Here is a 22828-nt window from a genome sequence, read left to right as displayed (position 1 = left end):
TAGTTATATGTATAGACAACTCTATACCTTTCATCACCTCCTCTTCCCCTTTGGTTTGGGATGCAATCATAGGGGTATGGAAAATGGTCCTCTTGGACTGAGTCTGCTCCTGGGTCGGAACCACAGTAGGTGTGGGGTGGGACAATTCAGTAAGTGTGGAGTGGGGCTCAGAATCCATATGTGTTACAATCATCCAAGCGGATTATGTTGCAGATGTGCCCCTGACCATATTTTGAGAAACATTTGCAGTATGCAGTATAGCTTGCCTTAGCACAGAATCTTATGACCTCCCATCTGAATGTATGCAGCAGTCTCCCTCAGCTTCCAGGTCACTGAAACTGCCTTTGCAAAATGATGACATTAAGAGAAATCTGACATTGTTGACTCCATCTTGCCTTTAACTTCCAAGCTGTCCTTGGCCGTTCATGGGCATGGGCCACGCTAACTTTGGGAGAAAGTTAGTTTATAGTTTAAATAACAGCCTTTCCCAAAAACTAAACCACCCTTGTAAAACTAATGAAAGGGCACCAACCAGGTTAGGAGGATGAGGGGGGCCTGCATTCTACTAAGATGTAGGCATAGTTAAATGATTGCCAGCCACTATTCCAGAGGTCACAAAATATGCAACTATTCCAATTACTCCTGCAGGTAACATGACTATTGTAGAACCTAAGATTGGCCTTTTGAGATGTCTCCAGGTCTTTTGGGTGTCTGACACCCATGGCTCCACCTGTACCCACCAACCACTCCTGTGGTCCCACCCAGAAGTGACTCAGTGCAAGAGGCGAGCTTCCAATCCCTATGATTTCATTTTCAACCCAAGCAATCAGCACCCATTGCTTAGCCACCCCTGTCCCTTCCCCCAAACTACCTTCGAAAAACCCCTAACCTTTGATACTTTGATACTTTGAGGAGATGGTTTGGCCGGCCTTGTGTCAATTAAACTCTTTCTCTACTGCAATGCCATGGTCTATTTTGTTTGTGCAGTGGGCAGGAAGAACCCATGGGGCAGTTATAGGGCTCAGGAATATCTAGGTTTGTAACAAGCATACCAGGTGATGTCCATTAAAATCTGAGCTCCGACTACCACACACCAACTGAAATTTCAGATGAATTAGTTGGAGATCAAAAAATCAAACCATAGGCCAGGTGCAATGGCTCACGCCTGTAATCCCAGTACTCTGGGAGGCCAAGGCAGGCAGATCATCTGAGGTCAGGAGTTCAAGACCAGCCAGGAGTGGTGGCACGTGCCTGTAATCCCAGCTACTCAGGAGGTTGAGGCACGAGAATCGCTTAAACCTAGGAGGCAGAGGTTGCAGTGAGCCGAGATGGCACCACTGCGCTCCAGCCTGGGCAACCATCAAATCAAACCCTAAAAGCCCTAGAATAAGACGCAGATGATTATGCATCTGAACTGTGGATGGGAGAGGACATCATAAACTTAAAAGCAGCAGAAAAAAAAAACACTAAGTAGGTAGATTTTACTACTTAACCTTAAGAACTTGACATGACAAAAATATAATTAACAAAATGAAATCATAAAAAAGAAGCAGAACAATATATACAAGTATAGCAAAGAGTCATTATCTTTCTTGATAAAAAGCTTACATAAACTTACAAGAAGAACACGATGTCCTCAATAAAGACTTTGACAAAGGCATGGAGAGAGAATTTCCAGGAAAAGAAATCTGATTGCTCAGTAGGGTGTTTTGTTCTAACTCACTAGTAATCACAGAACATGCAAAGTATACAAACTAGATAATACTATTTTACCTGTGAAGTTAATAAAGATTTACAAAGAACTGTGCCAGGCACAATGGCTCACGCCTGTAATCCCAGCACTTTGGGAGGCCGAGGCAAGAGGATCACTTGAGCCCAGGAGTTTGAGACCAGCTTAGGCAATATCAAGAGACCACAACTCTACAAAAAGTTAAAAAATTAGCCAGGCATGGTGGTGTACGCATGTGGTCCCAGCTAGCAGGAGACTGAGGTGGGAGGATTGCTTGAGCCCAGGAGGTCAAGGCTACAGTGAGCCGTGACAGTGCTAGTGCACTCTAGCCTGGGTGACAGACAGCGAGACTCTGTCACCAAAAAAAAAAAAAGGAACACATATTTCTCAAAGTAGACCATGAGCAGTGAGGCAGAAACCTTCATACACTGCCAGTGGGATTGTAAATTGATGCTTCCTAGAAAGCAAATAGAATCACGAGTCTTAAAAAATTCCATAGCATTTGCCCCCGAAATTCTCCCTCTAGGAATCTGTTCTACGAAAATAGAGATATGGGCCAGGTGCAGTGGCTCACGCCTGTAATCCTTACACTTTGGGAGGCTGAGGAGGGTGGATCACTCAAGGTCAGTAGTTCCACACCAGCTTGGCCAACATGGCGAAATCTCTTCTCTACTAAACATTTTTTTAAAAATTAGCCGGGGGTGACGGCACACACCTGTAATCCCAGCTACTCGGGAGACTGAGGTGGGAGAATTGCTTGAACCCCGGAAGTAGAGGTTACAATGAGCCGAGATCACACCACTGCACTCCAGCCTGGGTGACTGAGTGACTCCATCTGAATAAAAAAAAAAAAAAAAAAGGCCCAGGCACAGTGTCTCACGCCTATAATCCCAGCACTTTGGGAGGCCAAGGCAGGTGGATCACCTGAAGTTGGGAGTTCAAGACCAGCCTGACCAACATGGTGAAACCCTGTCTCTACCAAAAACACAAAGTTAGCTGGGCTTGGTGGCGCATGCCTGTAATCCCAGCTACTCGGGAGGCTGAGACAGGAGAATCAGTTGAACCTAGGAGGCAGAGGTTGTGGTGAGCCAAGATAGCGCCATTGCACTCCAGCCTGGGCAACAAGAGTGAAACTCTGTCTCAAAATAATAATAATAATAATGATGATGATGATAATAAAAATAAGATATTGGCTTACAAGTCAAATAAACGCCAGTGACAAATATAGTTTCCAGTGACAGGAATTGTCTTCTCTATTATTTAGGGTCATACCTACCAGCTATTAATATACCTGAGAAACCAAACTAGTAATCAGATGGTCACTTGTAACTTGAACAAATGGAGCTGAAGGGTTTTTTTTTTGTTTGTTTGTTTCACTCTTGTTGCCTAGGCTATAGTGCAATGGTGCAATCTAGTCTCACTGCAACCTCCACCTCCTGGGTTCAAGCGAGTCTTCTGCCTCAGCCTCCCAAGTAGCTGGGATTACAGGCTTGTGCCACCATGCCTGGCTAATTTTTGTATTTTTAGTAGAGATGGGGTTTTGCCATGTTGGCCAAGCTGGCCTCTAACTCCTGACCTCATGTAATCCACCCGTCTCCGCCTCCCAAAGTGCTGGGATTATAGGCGTGAGCCACGGTGCCTGGCCGGCCGAATGGTTTTAAGGGAGGTCTTTGACTGGGTTATTTATAACATGTGTACCAGACCAGTGTTCCTGTCACTTGAATAGTAGTGCATAAACACTTACTCTCCAATGTTCTTTATTTCACCATCTGTAATTAGTTATCAGAATCTTCTGTCATTACAATATTACCTGCCTCCTGTTCTCATTACATGTCACAGTTTCCAAGGTAACAGCTGTCTTACATGAATTACACTCTAGGTTGGTAGCTCCCAGGTGAGATAGTGGGAAGCATCTTAATCTTATTTGCATATATCTACAAATTGTATTTACCAGAAGTCGCTTCTGGGAAGAGTCACAACTGGCTAGTTTCATCTACTGTGAGCCTTTTTTTTCTTTTTTAATTTTTTCAGTTGAAGAGTTTATCATTTCCCAAATTATGTGTCTGATTTTTCTCTAAACTGTGTCTCTTAAGTTTGGAGATACACATTACTTTGGGGTCCCTTCAGTTCACTGATAAACATCTAGGGTTTCTGACAACAGTATTTAGGAGAATGGCACTGCCACTAACAAAAACAGGGAAATCAGAGAGGGAGTCTTTTGGGAGAGGGAGGAAATAGTGGAATTGAGTGAAGGTCCAGTGGGCATGCAGAGAAAAAGTTAACATAACAGGAAAGCTCTTATGTTGTATGTGGCAGGAATTACCCTGGAAACTGTCACCAAACTACCTAGCTACCTTTATACTTCTGGTTTCTAGGGTAACACAGATATTTACTACCTTACATTTAAATGGCTGGTGCTGATGTTCATTTTCTCACTTTTTACAGTCCCAACCCTTTGATTTTTATAGTGTTGAAATTTGCAATTCAATATTAATAACATTCCAGTACTGGTGGCTTATTCCTCAAAGCTAGATGTAGGAAACTATCCTGGGTCCTGCACACACTGGAATGTCATCAGTACATGAACCTGGGTTTCATGCCTGGGACTCAACACCACAGGCACAAATTCTACAACTACCCAGAGGCTATAATTTCCATCCTCTCCAAATCATCATCAGTAAACTCTTAATAAAGACACTACTTTCTACTTTTCTTCCTTGTTTTCTCCCTCCTTAGACAAGTCAAGCGAAGAAGTGGGAGTAGAGAAGTATACTTACTTTCTTTTTTTTGAAACAGGATCTCCTTCTGTCACCCAGGCTGGAGTGCAGTGGTGTGATCACAGTTCATTGTAGCCTCGACCTCATGAACTCAAGTGGTCCTCTCACCTCAGCCTCCCAAGTAGCTGAGACCACAGGCACATACCACCACACCCAGCTAATTTTTTTTTTTTTTTTGAGACAGAGTCTCTCTCTGTCACCTAGGCTGGAGTACAGTGGCATGATCTCGGCTCACTGCAACCTCCATCTCCAAGGATCAAGCAATTCTCCCTGGCTCAGCCTCCCGAGTAGCTGGGTTTATAGGCATGCACCACCATGCCTGGCTAATTTTTGTATTTTTAGTAGAGGTGGGGTTTCACCATGTTGGCCAAGCTGGTCTTGAACTCCTGATCTCAGGTGATCCACCCACCTCGGCCCCACAAAGTGCTGGGATTACAGGCGTGAGCCACTGCACCCGGCCCCAGCTAATTTTTAAAAAAATTTTAGTAGAGGGCCGGGCGCGGTGGCTCAAGCCTGTAATCCCAGCACTTTGGGAGGCCGAGATGGGTGGATCACGAGGTCAGGAGATCGAGACCATCCTGGCTAACACGGTGAAACCCCGTCTCTACTAAAAAACGCAAAAAAAATTAGCCGGGCGAGGTGGCGGGCGCCTGTAGTCCGAGCTACTCGGGAGGCTGAGGCAGGAGAATGGCATAAACCCGGGAGGCGGAGCTTGCAGTGAGCTGAGATCCGGCCACTGCACTCCAGCCTGGGCGACAGAGCGAGACTCCGTCTCAAAAAAAAAAAAAAAAAAAAAAAAAAATTTTAGTAGAGACACCAAATTTGCCATGTTGCCCAGACTGGTCTCAAACTCCAGGGCTCGAGTGGTTCTCCCAACTCGGCCTCCCAAAGTACTGGGATTACAGGCATGAACCACTTCACCTGGCCTTTTTACATTTTTTTTAACATTTATTTTAGGTTCAGGGGTACATGTGCAGGTTTGTTATATAGATAAATTGCATGTCTCAGGGGTTTGGGGTACAGATTATTTCATCCCCCAGGTAGTAAGCATAGTCCCTGATAGGTAGTTTTCCTTTTTTCTTTTCTTTTTTTTTTTGAGACGGAGTCTCTCTCTGTTGCCCAGGCTGGAATGCAGTGGCCGGATCTCAGTTCACTGCAAGCTCCGCCTCCTGGGTTTACGCCATTCTCCTGCCTCAGCCTCCTGAGTAGCTGGGACTACAGACGCTCGCCACCTCGCCTGGCTAGTTTTTTGTATTTTTTAGTAGAGACGGGGTTTCACCGTGTTAGCCAGGATGGTCTCGATCTCCTGACCTCGTGATCCGCCCGTCTCGGCCTCCCAAAGTGCTGGGATTACAGGCTTGAGCCACTGCGCCCGGCCCTCTTTTTTCTTTTTTTTAAATAGGATCGCCCTCTGTTGCCCAAACTGGAGTGCAATCACACAATCTCGGCTCACTACAGCCTCTGCCTCCCAAGTTCAAGAGATTCTCCTGCCTCAGCCTCCTGAGTAGCTGGGACTACAGGCACATGCTACCATGCCCGGATAATTTTTCTATTTTTGGTGGAGATGGGGTTTTACTATGTTGGCCAGGCTGGTCTCGAACTCCTGACCTCAAGTGATCTGCCTGCCTCAGCCTCCCAGAGTGCTGGGATTACAGGCATGAGCCATCGCGCCCAGCCCCACTAGGTAGTTTTTCAATCCTCCTCCCACCCTCCACCCTCTACCACCAGACCCTGGTGTTTATTGTTCCCCTCTTTGTGTCCATGTGTACTCAATGTTTAGCTCCCACTTGTAAGTAAGAACATGTGGTATTTGGTTTCCTGCATTAATTCGCTTAGGACATGATCTTGTTCTTTTTTATGGCTGCATAGAATATCATGGTGTATATGTACCACATTTTCTTGATCCAGTCTATTGTTGATGGGTATTTAGGTTTACTCTATATCTTTGCTATTATCCTCACTTTTATGTTCCATGATTCTGTAAAGAAACTGGTAGATGAGGCCGGGCTCAATGGCTCACGCTTGTAATCCCAACACTTTGGGAGGCCGAGGTGGATAGTTCACCTGAGGTCGGGAGTTCTAGATCAGCCTGACCAACATGGAGAAATCCCGTCTCTACTAAAAATACAAAATTACCTGGGCGTGGTGGCACATGCCTGTAATCCCAGCTATTCAGGAGGCTGAGGCAGGAGAATTGCTTGAACCCAGGAGGTGGCGGTTGCGGTGAGCCGAGACCGTGCCATTGCACTCCAGCCTAGGCAACAAGAGCGAAACTCCATCTGAAAGAAAAAAAAAAAAGGAAAGAAAGAAAGAAGGAAACTGGTAGATGAAATACTTTCTGCCCCATCCCCATTGCATTATTAAGATGTGTTATTTGGTTTCTGAACTTTTTTTTTTCTTTGATACAGAGTCTCATTGTGTTGCCAGGCTGGAGTGCAATGGTGTGATCTCAGCTCACTGCAACCTCCAACTCCTGAGTTCAAGCGATTCTCCTGCCTCAGCCTCCCGAGTAGCTGAGATTACAGGCATGTGCTAGCATGCCCAGCTAATTTTTCTGTTTTTAGAAGAGCCAGGGTTTTGCCATGTTGGCCCGGTTGGTCTTGAACCCCTGACCTCAAGTGACCCACCCCTCTCGACCTCCTAAAGTGCTAGATTAAAGGCGTGAGCCACTGCGTCTGGCTGGTTTCTGAACTTATAATTAGGACATTTGCCAAAGAAAAACAATTATGTTGGAAATGAAAATGATTATCCAGAACTACACTTGTAATAATAACGAATATTCAATATGTATTGAATCCTTACTCTGTGCTTCACACCATGCTAAGTGCAAAACGTGCATTATCTCATGTGGGTCCTTATTTTACACATGAGAAAAGTTTTACCTGTATTTTACAGAGGAGGTAGCTGAGACTTAGAGAGGGATAACTAACTTGTTCAAGGCCACACAGTAAGTGGTGGAACCAAAACTTGAATTCAGCTATCTGATGTCCATATCTCCACTTTTTTTTTTCTTCTTCTTCAAGACAGAGTATTGCTCTGTCGCCCAGGCTGGAGTGCAGTGGTACAATCTCAGCTCACTGCAACCTCCGCCTCCCAGGTTCAAGTGATTCTCCTGCCTCAGCCTCCCGAGTAGCTGGGATTACAGGCACACACCACCAGGCCTGGCTAATTTTTGTATTCTTGGTAGAGATGGGGTTTCACCATGTTAGCCAAGCTGGTCTCGAACACTTAATCTTGTGATCCGCCCGCTTCGGCCTCCCAAAGTGCTGGGATTACAGGCGTGAGCCACCATGCCCAGCCCCATGTCTCCACTTTTTATCTTTCAACTTTTAACCAGTGATTCTCAAGCATTAGCGTGCATCAGAATTCTCTGGAGGGATAGTTAAAACACAGATTGCTGGGTCCCATCTCCAGAGTTTCCTGATTCAGTAGACCTGAGAATATGCATTTCTAAAAAATTCCCAAGTGATGCTGATATTGCTGCACTGGAGAGTACACTCAGAGGACCTCTGCTTTGTACTCCAGTGCCTCCCATCATGGACAGAAGAGCCTACCACTGTAATGAAGCTAAGAAGGAACTTGTGCGCAATAGGGAGCTTGCGCTTTTCTTAGGGCTCCATGTTCAGGGATCCTGGGGGATGTTCAGGTCTGTCTCTATCTCTCCAGGAAGACCAGACAATAGGCGAGAGATTCCACTCTGGAGGAGAACACAGTACAAAGGCTGTGCTCACAGAACACAGTATTTCTGCAAAAAGCTGGGCATATCCCGGGTTTGGCTCAGTTTCTTAGTCTTGACTGCTACCAAAAGCTGATGCATGTACAATGTAATCTTAGTTCTCTTTTGGAAGAAACTCAAAGAGTTAAAATCGAAGAGCAGTATTTGCCAAGTATAGCTACCTGTCAGTTGAGGTTTTTGATATATCTGACACATTCAGCCTGATCCTGTGGAGGGTCTCGATTAGCACTATCTTGTGAAGCTGAGGAAAGAGCCATTACCGTGCAAGCTCTCCTGAGAGCTGCTGTTCACACCTACCTTATAAAGAACATATATTGCCTACAGTAGACAGAGAGAGGCACATGTTGATGATAATACTCACACTACCATAACCTTGTTTCTCTTTTTATTTCAATTTTTCCACCTTATGCCTTGTATTTCCCTGAGGTACAGCTAAGGTCACTGACTTTTTAGGCAATGAAGCAAAGATCAGTGTTCATTAGGGTGACTGCACATCAGGTCATTGGGAAGCCTTTTTTTTTTTTTTTTTGGAGACGGAGTTTCATTCTTGTTGCCCAGTATAGAGTGCAGTGGCACAATCTCAGCTCACTGCAACCTCTGCCTTCCGGGTTCAAGTGATTCTCCTACCTCAGGCCTCCCATGTAGCTGGGATTATAGGAACCTGCCACCACGCTGGGCTATTTTTTGTATTTTTAGAAGACATGGGGTTTCATCATGTTGACCAGGTTGGTCTCAAACTCCTGACCTCAGGTGATCCACCCGCCTCAGCCTCCCAAAGTACAGGGATTATAGAGCCACCACGCCCGGCCGGGAAGCTTTTTCAAAATACCTGTACCAGGGACCCTACCTTAGACCAATTAAACACAAATCTTTGTGGGCAGGCCTCAGATATATGCATTAAAAACAAATTTCCAGGTGATGCTAATGCCAGTAAAGGTTAAGAACCTATAGTGGTCAAGAAAATAGGCTCTGCTCCATAAAAAAGGATGAGTTCATGTCCTTTGCAGGGACATGGATGCAGCTGGAAACCATCATTTTCAGCAAATTATCACAAGGACAGAAAACCAAACACCGCATGTTCTGACTCATAGGTGGGAATTGAACAATGAGATCACTTGGACAAAGGGCAGGGAACATCACACACCGGGGCCTGTCGTGGGGTGGGGGGCAGGGGGAGGGATAGCATTAGGAGAAATACCTAATGTAAATGACGAGTTAATGGGTGCAGCAAACCACCATGGCACATGTATACCTATGTAACAAACCTCCACATTGTGCACACGTACCCTAGAATTTAAAGTGTAATTTTAAAAAAATAGGCTCTGCTGTTGTGCAGATTTCATTTCTAGCTCTGCTACTTATGAGAAGATGACCTTGGGCAAATGGTCAAACCATCCTGAGCCCCAATTTTCCCATCTATACAAATTGGCATACTAATAGAACCCACTGGGCTTTGTTTCATGGGCTATCATGAAGGATTGAATGTACTGGCGTATGTAATGGACTGTAATTGTACAATGCCTAGCACAGAGTGATTACTCCCTAGATGATAGCTAGTGATAAAATTAAGGCATCCCGGCCAGGCACAGTGGCTCACACCTGTAATCCCAACACTTTGGGAGGCCGAGGCAGGTGGATCACCTGAGATCAGGAGTTCAAAACTACCCTGGCCAACATGGTGAAACCCTGCCTCTACTAAAAATACAAAAACTAAACAGGCATGGTGGCATGCACCTGTAAACCCAGCTACTTGGGAGGCTGAGGCAGGAGAATTGCTTGAACACGGGAGGCAGAGGTTGCAGTGAGCCGAGATGGCGCCACTGCACTCCAGCCTGGGCAACAGAGAGAGACTCCACCTCAAAAAGGAAAAAAAAAAAAAAATTAAGGCATCCCCTTTCATCCTGCAGAGCAAGTCATGAAGTGACCCTATGGGAGATGTGGGTATGTTATTCTGCTATGGATCACATGGTCTTTCAATAGGGACCACCTGTGAGAAGGTAAAAGGCTATGCAGACCATCTACCTGGTACATGTCATAGGAAACCTATTTCATAACAAAAGGGGAAGACTGGGCACGATGGCTCACACCTGTAATCGCAGCACTTTGGGAGGCCAAGGCGGGCAGATCACCTGAGGTCGGGAGTTTGAGACCAGCCTGACAAACATGGAGAAACTCCATCTCTACTAAAAATACAAAATTAGCCGGGCATGGTGGTTAATCCCAGCCTGTAATCCCAGCTACTCGGGAAGGCTGAGGCAGGAGAATCGCTTGAACCTGGGAGGCTGAGGTTGCGGTGAGCTGAGATTGTGCCATTGCACTCCAGCCTGGGCAACTAGAGCAAAACTCCGTCTCAAAAAAAAAAAAAAAAGGTTGGGGGGAATGATGCTTCTTTGGATAAAACACCAAGTAAAAGCAAAACAGAAACAAAGTAACACTAATATTCTTAGAGACCAGCCTATTAATTACCTTGAGGAAATAATAGACCACTTGGGGTTCTCAGACCACATTCTGAGAACCACTGAAGAGTACAGGATGGTCTGCACTATAACCGGTGGCCTAATTAGTGGTCAACCCAGAATTTCCAGAGTATTCAGGAGTCACAATCCAAAAAACTTAATATCTATTGCCCAATGTCTCACCAGATTTATGCATTTATTCCTCACCCCTTGTAGGCATGTGAATTGGTGACCCCTGGTGCACTCACCACCCAGAGACCTTTACAGTTCAAGCAAAAAACTACAAGAATCTACGCATTAAGATGTAAGGAATGAGATAGAACACAGCAGAATTTCTTAGGCCTTAACAGGCAACAAAGAAGGCCGCCCCTTTGTGGGAACCAAGTATTGGATCTCACTTCAGTTCCAAGATAAAGTAAAAAATCCAGTTCCGGCAGGGCATGGTGGCTCATGCCTGTAATCTCAGCACTTTGGGAGGCCAAGGTGGGTGGATCACCTGAGGTCAGGAGTTCAAGACCAGCCTGGCCAACATGGTGAAACCCCATCTCTACTAAAAATACAAAAATTAGCCAGGAATGGTGGTGGGTGTCTGTAATCCCAGCTATTTGGGAGGCTGAGGCAGGAGAATTGGTTGAACCAGGGAGGTGGAGGTTGCAGTGGGCCGAGATTGTGCCACTGCATTCCAGCCTGGGCAACAGAGCAAGACTCCATCTCAAAAAAAAAATCCAGTATTCTACACTTGATCTTAACCAAAAGGCCGAGAAGTGATAAAAAAAAAAAAAAAATCTGGTATTCTATTTTGCCTCTAGTGCCAAGTAAAGATAAAGCATATCCATCTCAAACCAATAACCAACATTACGATAAATGAGAAAAAGTAAGTTAGGAAAAATGTGGTAGTTAATAAAATGGGCTTTTGGTTTCAGACCAACCTGGGTTTAAAATCTCAGTTTATGTGTGTGTGAGGTGGCTCACACCTGTAATCCCAGCACTTTGGGAGACCCAGGTGGGAGGATCCTCCGAGCCCAGGAGTTCAAGACAAGCCTGGGCAACATGGTGAGACCCTGTCTCTATTTTTATTTAAAAAAATAAAAATCCCAGCTCAGGAATACATAGGCATGTGACTTTGAGCAAGTTACATAATAAATCAAAACCTAATAATAATAGTTCCTACTTTTGGGGGTTGCTGTATTGAATGAATGAGATTATGTAGGCAAAACACTTAGCACTTGATACATGATAAACTCTCAATAATGCTTTTTTTTTTTTTTTTTTTTTTTTTTTTGAGACAGAGCCTCACTCTGTTGCCTAGGCTGGAGTATGGTGGCGTGATCTCGGCTCACTGCAACCTCCGCCTCCCGGGTTCGAGCGATTCTTCTGCCTCAGCCTCCCATGTAGTTATGATTACAGATGCCTACCACCATGCCCAGTTAATTTTTTTTTTTGTAGTTTTAGTAGAGATGGAGTTTTACCATGTTGGAAAGTGTGGTCTCAAACTCCTGACCTCAGGTGATCCGCCTGCCTCGGCCTCCCAAAGTGCTGGGATTAAAGGCGTGAGCCACCGCACCTGGCCAAACCCTCTGTAAATTATAGCTTCCTTCTAACTAAAAGCATTCTCACTGGAGTCAAGGACGAAGCTAGGCTGCTGCCATTTACAAGTGCTTAATAGTGTTTTGAATAACCAGTATCATCCTTACACCTGGACAAAAGGGGCTTCTGCCCTGGGGCTCATGCTTTAAAGGATATCTCATATTGTAAATACTCAAATGTATTTAAAAAGACACAGGCACTTGTGTCACTTGGGATCTAGTACTTAGTGTTGGTACAGCTCACCACATAATCCTAAACCTCCACTCTCATGATTAACATCATCCAAACTCAAGGGGAATACTTCCTATCTCTCAATCTATATACTTGAAACAAAAGGCAAATCCATCCATAAGCCATGAAGTTTTGTGAGTTATGCTGCTGCTGATATCAGACACTGCTTAGAAGTACAAGGAAGATCTTTTTTTATTATTATTATACTTTAAGTTCTGGGGTACATGTGCACAGCATGCAGGTTTGTTACATATGTATACATGTGCCATGTTGGTGTGCTGCACCCATTAACTCGTCATTTACATTAGGTATATCTCCTAATGCTATCCCTCCCCCCTCCCCCTACCCACGACAGGCCCTGGTGTGTGATGTTCTCCTTCCTGTGTCCAAGTGATCTCACTGTTCAATTCCCACCTATGAGTGAGAACATGTGGTGTTTGGTTTTTTGTCCTTGCAATAGTTTGCTGAGAATGATGGTTTCCAGCTGCATCCATGTCCCTACAAGGGACACGAATTCATCCTTTTTTATGGCTGCATAGTATTCCATGGTGTTTATGTGCCACATTTTTTTTTTTTTTTTTGAGACAGAGTCTCGCTCTGTCCCCCTGGCTGGAGTGCAGTGGCGCGATCTCAGCTCACTGCAAGCTCCGCCTCCCGGGTTCCCGCCATTCTCCTGGCTCAGCCTCCTGAGTAGCTGGGACTACAGGCGCCCGCAACCGTGCCCGGCTAATTTTTAGTATTTTTAGTAGAGATGGGGTTTCACCGTGGTCTCGATCTCCTGACCTTGTGATCCGCCCGCCTCGGCCTCCCAAAGTGCTGGGATTACAGGCGTGAGCCACCGCGCCCGGCCAATGCCACATTTTCTTTATCCAATCTATCATTGATGGACATTTGGGTTGGTTCCAAGTCTTTGCTGTTGTGAATAGTGCCGCAATAAACATACGTGTGCATGTGTCTTTATAGCAGCATGATTTATAATCCTTTGGGTATATACCCAGTAATGGAATGGCTGGGTCAAATGGTATTTCTAGTTCTAGATCCTTGAGGAATCACCACACTGTCTTCCACAATGGTTGAACTAGTTTACAGTCCCACCAACAGTGTAAAAGTGTTCCTATTTCTCCACATCCTCTCCAGCACCTGTTGTTTCCTGACTTTTTAATGATTGCCAATCTAACTGGTGTGAGATGGTATCTCATTGTGGTTTTGATTTGCATTTCTCTGATGACCACTGATGATGAGCATTTTTTCATGTGTCTGTTGGCTGCATAAATGTCTTCTTTTGAGAAATGTCTGTTCATATCCTTTGCCCATTTTTTGATGGGGTTGTTTGATTTTTTCTTGTAAATTTGTTTAAGTTCTTTGTAGATTCTGGATATTAGCCCTTTGTCAGATGAGTAGATCATAAAAATTTTCTCCCATTCTGTAGGCTGCCTGTTCACTCTGATGGTAGTTTCTTTTGCTGTGCAGAAGCTCTTTAGTTTAATTAGATTCCATTTGTCTATTTTGGCTTTTGTTGCCATTGCTTTTTGTGTTTTAGACATTAAGTCCTTGCCCATGCCTATGTCCTGAATGGTATTACCTAGGTTTTCTTCTAGGGTTTTTATGGTTTTAGGTCTAACATTTAAGTCTTTAATCCATCTTGAATTAATTTTTGTATAAGGTGTAAGGAAGGGATCCAGTTTCAGCTTTCTACATATGGCTAGCCAGTTTTCCCAGCACCATTTATTAAATAGGGAATCCTTTCCCCATTTCTTGTTTTTGTCAGGTTTGTCAAAGACCAGATGGTTGTAGATGTGCAGTATTATTTCTGAGGGCTCTATTCTGTTCCATTGGTCTATATCTCTGTTTTGGTACCAGTACCATGTTGTTTTGGTTACTGTAGCCTTGTAGTAGAAGTACAAGGAAAATCTTAGTAGCTGATGTGCTTGGTTAGAGAAAAGACAAATTAACTAGTCAAATCGTTTCTGTCTCAATAGCAATAGATTCTTCCATAACAATGATTGTTTCCCAATAGTAACAAGCATAGGTTTTCTTGCTTCTCTTTGTGTTCCAATTCATGGTTCCTTGATGTGTGGTAAGTAGGCCACCAATCGTACTCTTGGCCCAGGCCAAGTAAATGTTAAAAGCTGGCTTGTAGTTAATACCATAAGATTTGAAAAAGAAATTAGGAATAACTATTGGAAGGGATACAGAAATTACCATTATTTCCAGTTCATTTGTTTATCAAGAGAACACCCAAGGGAATCAATTGAAACACTCATAAATTAAAGAAGAGAGTTCAGAAAAGTGGCCAAATAACAATCAATAGTTTTCCTGTAAGCCAGCAACAACCAGCTAGAAGATATAATGGAATAAAAATGCATTAATGATGACAAAAATAGCATAACACTCCTAAGAATGATTCGTTTGAACTCTTGGGCTCAAAGGATCCTCCCGCTTCCACCTCCCAAGTAGCTGGGACTATGAGCACATGCCCACACACCCAGCTAATTTTTTAAAATTTCATTGTAGAGACGGGGTCTCACTATGTTGCCAGGCTGGTCTGGAACTCCTGGGCTCAAGTGGTCCTCCTGCCTTGGCCTCCTAAAGTGTTGGAATTACAGGCGTGAGCCACCAGACCCAGCCAGGAATAACTCTTTAAAAAATGCAGAGAGACTGGGTGCAGTGGCTCTTACAAGTGCCGAATCTTCTGTCTGTATTTATATGCATTGTATGTGTGTGTGTGTGTGTGTGTGTGTGTGATGTTTTACATATAAAAGAACTCTGATTGCCGGGTGTTGTGGCTCATGCCTGTAATCCCTGCACTTTGGGAGGCCGAGGTGGGGGGAATCACCTGAGGTCAGGAGTTTGAGACCAGCCTGGCCAACGTGGTGAAACCCATCTCTACGAAAAATATAAAAATTAGCCAGGCATGGTGGCGCATGCTTGTAATCCCAGCTACTCAGGAGGCTGAGGCAGGAGAATCGCTTGAACCAGGGAGGTGGAGGTTGCAGTGAGCCAAGATCGTGCCACTGCACTCCAGCCTGGGTGATGAGTGAAACTTCGTCTCAAACAAACAAACAAACAAAAAACCAAGAACAACAACAAAACAAACAAACAAAAACCTTCTGATTAATTGACTCAGAAAAATAAGCACTTAAATATTTTGTCAGAAAAATAGGAACTTTAATGCTTTTTTGTTCACATGACTTTAGTAATCTTTTGGAAATAAAAACAGTTTTAAAGATTATTGGTAAAATCAAATGTCTTGAAAATGTAGACATTTTTCTAAATTAAGGTCAGATATCAGATGTGCTAAATGCCTTAAGGTCAAACTTTCTTTAACTTTTGAAAATTGTTCGATTTACCTACTTTGGAGCATTGGATTATAGATAAGGCCTGGAGACATATGGAGAGCTATGCCAGCTAGCTGTGCTAAAAAGAGTCAGACCTTATCTTCATTTCCGTGTGTCCTAGGCTCCACCCCAGCATCTAATTAAAATTACTTACTTATCAGGTTTTTCACTAAAAATAAAAGTTGCTAAGAGTTAACATTGTAACATGTAATTGAAAACACTGGAGAAACAGTTTTACATTCATGTAAAGAAAGGCATTGGGAATATGGCTTTTGTTAAAGGGAATGTAATTTTGTCTAGTTCAGAGGGTTTTAAAGATTGTCTTTTTTTTTTTTTTTTTTTTTTTTTTTGAGACAGAGTCTCCCTCTGTCTCCAGGCTGGAGTGCAGTGACACGATCTCGGCTCACTGCAACCTTCGCCTCCCGGGTTCAAGCAATTCTTCTGCCTCTGCCTCTGCCTCTGCCTCTGCCTCAGCCTCCGGAGTAGCTGGGACTACAGGCATGTGCCGCCATGCCCAGCTAATGTTTTGTATTTTTAGTAGAGATGGGGTTTCACCATGTTGGCCAGGATGGTCTAGGTCTCTTGACCTCGTGATCCACCCACCTCAGCCTCCCAAAGTGCTGGGATTACAGGCGTGAGCCACCGCGCCCGGTCTTAAGGATTGTTTTAACCTAAAAGAGTAACAGAACACAACTGAAAGTTTAAGCAAAGTGAAAAGGGTCAGGCTTATAAAAAAATTCTGTGGATATAAACAAGATGGCTAAGATTTAAAAGAAATTATTTAGCTTTTTTCCATAGGTTAAAGCATGGAAATGATACTGTTGTGGGGCCAGAATCCAGGCCCATCAATTTTCTAATTTTCTTAGAGCAGGATTTTCTTAGAAAATGGATCTATCTGATGGAAAATTGTAGAGTATTCTAAATAGTTTATGAAAACCTTACCTTATGGTCAAACTAATTAAAACTGGATAGAGATATAAAATGTTATTTAAAAAACTAGCCTTAACATTAGAGATGCACTAATGCAAACATTAAATTTGGTTTTCTCCTTTGAAGACGATTTTTATGTAATGTTAAAAGATGATGAAAGTGTTTTATTTCTTACTTTGAGTAAACTACAGGGAAAAAAGGGAAGAGAGAGAAGAGACTAATTTCGTGAGCCTCATGCTATCTTTATTGGGTCTTGTTTGGAAAGTTAAGTCTCCTCCATCAGAGCAAAGGTCTTCTTTTCTTTTCTTTTTTTTTTTTTTGAGATGGAGTCTCCCTCTGTCACCCAGGCTGGAGTGTGGTTGTGCGATCTCAGCTCACTGCAACCTCCACCTCCTTAGTTCAAGCGATTCTCCTGCCTCATCCTCCTGAGTAGCTGGGATCACAGGCGTGCACCACCACGCTTGCCTAATTTTTTGTATTTTTAGTAGAGACAGGGTTTTGCCATGTTAGCCAGGCTGGTCTCAAACTCCTGACCTCAGGTAATCCACCTGCCTCGGCTACCCAAAGTACTGGGATTACAGGTGTGAGCCACCGCACCTGGCCAAGGTTTTCTTTTTTAAAAAATATTTTGGAGTTACCATTTTGGTCAAATGAATGACTTATAGTGACCTGGGATTCTATTTTGTGATATCCAGTGCTTTGAATCTTTGACAAACTTTCCAAAATCAAATTATAAATTATGTCTCTTTCTAACCTAATATTTTAGATATTAGGTCCTCTAAAGTCCAAAAATGACATTTGGCTTATTTGGTACAAAAACCATACAGGAAGTATTGTCAAATATGAAATGGTGTTTGGCTTTCTTTGGTCTGTATTTGTGTAAATGTGTCATTGGTATATGTTCCAAAATTATGTAAAACTGTTATAATTCTTTCTCTTTCTTTTTTTTTTTTTTTTTTTTTTTTTTTTTTTTTTTTTTTTTAGAGACGGAGTCTTGCTCTGTCACCCAGGCTGGAGTGCAGTGGCCGGATCTCAGCTCACTGCAAGCTCCGCCTCCCGGGTTTACGCCATTCTCCTGCCTCAGCCTCTGGAGTAGCTGGGACTACAGGTGCCCGCCACCACGCCCGGCTAGTTTTTTGTATATTTTTTTAGTAGAGATGGGGTTTCACCGTGCTAGCCAGGATGGTCTCGATCTCCTGAACTCGTGATCCACCCATCTCGGCCTCCCAAAGTGCTGGGATTACAGGCTTGAGCCACTAAGCCCGGCCAATTCTTTCTTTCTTTCTTTCTCTCTCTCTTTCTTTCTTTCTTTCTCTCTTTCTTTCTTTCTTTCTTTCTTTCTTTCTTTCTTTCTTTCTTTCTTTCTTTCTTTTCTTTTCTTTCTTTCTTCTTTCTTTTTCTTTCTTTTTTTTTTTTTTTGAGACAGAGTCTAGCTCTGTCACCAGGCTGGAGTGCAGTGGCGCAATCTAGGCTCACTGCAACCTCTGCCTCTTGGGTTCAAGCGAGTCTCCTGCCTCAGCCTCCCAAGTAGCTGGGATTACAGGCACATGCCGCCATGCCCAGCTAATTTTTGTATTTTCAGTAGAGACAGGGTTTCACCATGTTGGCCAGGATGGTCTCAATCTCCTGACCTTGTGATCTGCCCACCTCAGCCTCCCAAAGTGTTGGAATTATAGGCATGAGCCACCGCACCCGGCCAAAAACTGCTATAATTCTAAAATGACTTAGTATATGTTATCAGTAATAATTATAATTATTATGTTAAATGACTGTGTGCCACAGAGGTAAATTTCTTTGTCAATTGTGCCTTTAACTGTGGCTGCCCTAAAATGTTTTTGTCATCCACAGACAACTGTTGTCTCACTTTGGTCCTCTTTAAAAGATGATTTTATAATCAGCTATAAAATTTAAGAGGTGCTCCTAAATGTGAGTTTCTGATTAATTACTCTGGGAGATTGTAAAATTAGAATTGAAAAATACTTTCAAATAGAAGAGTGAATGGTGTTTGGTTTTCTTTGGACTGTATTTGTATAAATATGTTATTGGTATGTGTTCCAAAATTATGGGAAACTTCTATAATGTTGATATAATTTAGTGTACATTATCAATAATTATAATTGTTACATAAAATTGTTGTATGCCACAGAAGTAACCAAAATTCCTAGTCAATTGTAGCTTTAATAGTGGTTATAGAATTTTGTCATCCACAGACATTTTGTCTTCCTTTGGTCCTTTTCAAAAGGCAGTTTATAATCAGATATAGGACTCTGAGTGCAGGTCTCAGGTAACTTTAAAAACTGAGCTATTGCAATAGAGGAAATCCAATCTTCTAGGACTCTCATGGAGAGCTAATGTTATTAAACGTTGCTAGACCCTTTGTTTTCAGAGTCAAGAGAACTTATTTCTTTAGAGCCATTTGCAACTGTTAAAGTGAGTAAAATATAGTGCTGTGAACAAAATTTGGAGCATATTTATTCCTCTCTACCTGATTTCTCCAGAATTTGGAAACTGTGAGTATTCTCAATTTCTGGCAGTACAGTTAATTGCATAAATTCAATAAGAATTTGTTTTCTTTTGTAACAGAACACAATTGGAGAAATTGGTTATTTTACCAAGGCTTTGACTGGAATGGCATGCTTCCTTTAAATAATCAAAGTTGACTTATAGAGCAAATTAAAGCCCATTGAGGCATCTGGCCTCATACCTTGTCCACACAGAGTCCCTGTGCAAGGTTCCTGTCCTGTGGTAAGTAAAGAATGTCACTTTCTAACAGGCCCAGGAACCCCAAGTTATCTTGGGACCTCAAAAGGAAAGGAATTTGCCCAACTCATAGGTATTTGAGGATACAAACCCATGGTTGGGCTCAGCTTTTAAAACGTCTTATCTGAGATTCTTCATGGAACAGAGTTGTAGCAAAGCCAATTTAAAAAGCCTAAGTGAAAAATACTCTTGCTGCACTTTATGCAAATAATCAGGCCATGGACAGTAAGACTAAAGCTTATTTTGTAAACAAATCAGTTCTATCATAATTTGTTTTTAATAAAAATGGGAACTGGAGAGAGAAAAATTATGCTTCAAAAGAAAAACTATAGTACACAGTTGTTAGCTGTTCTTGAGGATTTTTCTGCAGTTTAGACTAAATTCTAAATTCTTTGTGGGTTAGAAGTCCCCAAACTAATGCTTTCAAATCTTTGCTTTTAAAATTGGGAATTGTACTCCTCATCCTAGGACTCATCACTTAAACACTGTAGTAAAACTATAGATGAGAGTACTAACGTTTTTGCCATACAAACCTTGGAAGCTCAACCAGGCCTGCATGAATATGCTCAGACAGTTAATTGCAAAGCAGTTCCACTCTTCTCAGCTTGGGGTTCACTCCTGTTCCCACTACATCCCCTGTCAGCAGGAAGAAGCCAGAGCGATTGATGGACTTTTCCCATCTTTATAGCGTATACCTTAAGTTTAAGGTATTATAAAACCCAAAGGGAGGGATTGAAACCGCCTTTGTAAAATTATGACTGAGACAGTGAAAGAGATCTAACTTAGCTGACTCCATCTTGCTTCTAACCTCCAAGCTGCTCTTCTTCATTCCTGGGCATAGGCTGAACTAACTTCAGGAGAAACCTAGTTTATAGTTTATAGTTTAAAAAAATATGGTAGCAGCCCTTTACCAAAGCAGACCTCCTTCCCGCCTGGGGACTAGATTGCCTTTGACAGACTAACATTAGCCACAAGATTAGAAATTATGGCTTAGGAGTCATGCAGCTGGAGGCTACAAGATTCTGAGCCTCTCTAAACTGCTCCAAAGATCAGTGTTTGAGATATTTTGCAGACCCTGCACTTGATAAATCATCTGGGACCACCCAGATCAATAAACTGGCTCATGTGACCTTGTGGCCCCCACCCAGGAACTGACCCAGCACAAGAAAACAGCGTTGACTCTCTATGATTTCATCCTTGACCAATCAGCACTCCTGGCTCACTGGCTTTCCCTGACCTACCAAGTTATCCTTAAAAACTCTGCTCCCTGGCCAGGCGTGGTGGCTCACACCTGTAATCCCAGTACTTTGGGAGGCCAAGGCAGGCAAATCACCTGAGGTCAGGAGTTCGAGACCAGCCTGGCCAATATGGTGAAACCCTGTCTCTACTATAAATACAAAAATTAGCTAGGTGTGGTGGCACATGCCTGTAATTCTAGCTACTGGGGAGGCTGAGGCAGGAGAATCACTTGAACCCAGGAGGTGGAGGTTGCAGCGAGCCTAGATTGCACCACTGCACTCCAGCCTGGGTGACAGAGCAAGACTTTGTCTCAAAAAAACACAAACAAAACAAGCAAAAAACTCTGCTCCCCGAATGCTCAGGGAGACTGATTTAAGTAAAAAAACTCTGGTCTCCCGCATAGTGGGCTCTGCATGAATTACTCTTTCTCTGTTGCAATTCCCCTGTCTTGGTGAATGGGATCTGTCTAGGCAGCGGGCAAGGTGAACCCCTTGGAAGGTTACAGTTTCACCATGTTGGTCAGGCTGGTCTTGAACTCCTGACTTCAGGTGATCCGCCTGCCTCAGCCTCCCAAAGTGCTGAGATTACAGGTATGAGCCACCACGCCAGGCCATGCATCACATTTTTATTTGTAAAAGTAAAAACCATGGAAACAACATCAATATCTAGCAATAGGATGCTAAATGAATGCGAACTATAGTACATTCAAGTGATGCTAAAGTTTTATACAATCATTAAAAATGATTCTGTAGGGCTGAGCATAGTGGCTCATGCCTATAATCTCAACGCTTTGGCAGGCCAAGGCAGGAGGATCACTGGACCCCTGGAGTTCAAGACCAGCCTGGTCGACATAAGGTAACCCCACATCCACAGAAAACAAAAAATAAATTAGTTGGGCGTGGTGACACATGACTGTAGTCCCAGCTACTTGAGAGGCTGAGGTGTGAAGACCACTTGAAGCTGCAGAGGGAGACCCTCTGCGTCTCAAAAAAAAAAAAAAAAAAAAAAAAAAAAAGCCAGGCGCGGTGGCTCACGTCTGTAATCCCAGCACTTTGGGAAGCCAAGGCGGGCGGATCACGAGGTCAGGAGATCGAGATCATCCTGGCTAACACGGTGAAAACCTGTCTCTACTAAAAATACAAAATTAGCCGGGGAGGTGGCGGGCGCCTGTAGTCCCAGCTACTCGGGAGGCTGAGGCAGGAGAATGGCCTGAACCCGGGAGGCGGAGCTTGCAGTGAGCCGAGATCGTGCCACTGCACTCCAGCCTGGGCCACAGAGCAAGACTGCCTTAAAAAAAAAAAATGTGTCGGGCTGAGCTCCGTGGCTCATGCCTGTAATCTCAACACTTTGGGTGGCCGAGGCGGAAGGATCCCTTGAATCCAGGAGTTAGAGATCAGCCTGGACAACATCACAAGGCTCCGACTTCCCAAAAAATAAAAAAATTAGCTGGGCGTGGTGGCATGTGCTTGTGATCCCAGCTACTCTGGAGGCTGAGATGGAGGATCACTTGAGTGAGACCTTGTTTCTAAACAAAACAAAACTCTGTATGTGCGTGTGTGTGCGTGCACACTTACAGTGCTAAACAACTTTAAGTGCCACACTAATAGTGAAAAATATTACAGGAGAGGCAGCAGAGCAATTGTTAAAAGCCTGGGCTCTAGAAATGACTGCCTAGGTTTGAAGCCTGGCTCTCCACTTACTAGCTGTATACTCTTGGGCAAGTTACTTACCTTCCCAGCCCCTCAATGTGCCCATTAATAACATGGGGACTCATACTTAGTCCATAGTGTTGCTGTAAAGATTAAATTAGTTAAAACAAGTAGAGGGCAGCGTCTAGCATCTAGTAAACAGTTAACAATTATTGGATATTGTTATAGAAAATTGGAGGAGGGAGAAATCATATCTAACTGAGAATGAATCAGGAAAGGCTTTATGGAGGGGGTGACTTTGAAGAAAAGGTTTAATGCTAATGGAAGAGTGATGGCGGGGGGCGGGGTCAAAAGATAGGGAGTTAAAGGTAGAGGAGGTGGGAAGGCTTAGGTTGT

This window comes from Macaca nemestrina, chromosome X (assembly GCF_043159975.1).
Source record: "Macaca nemestrina isolate mMacNem1 chromosome X, mMacNem.hap1, whole genome shotgun sequence".
NCBI lineage: Eukaryota > Metazoa > Chordata > Mammalia > Primates > Cercopithecidae > Macaca > Macaca nemestrina.
This window is presented reverse-complemented; position numbering follows the sequence as displayed.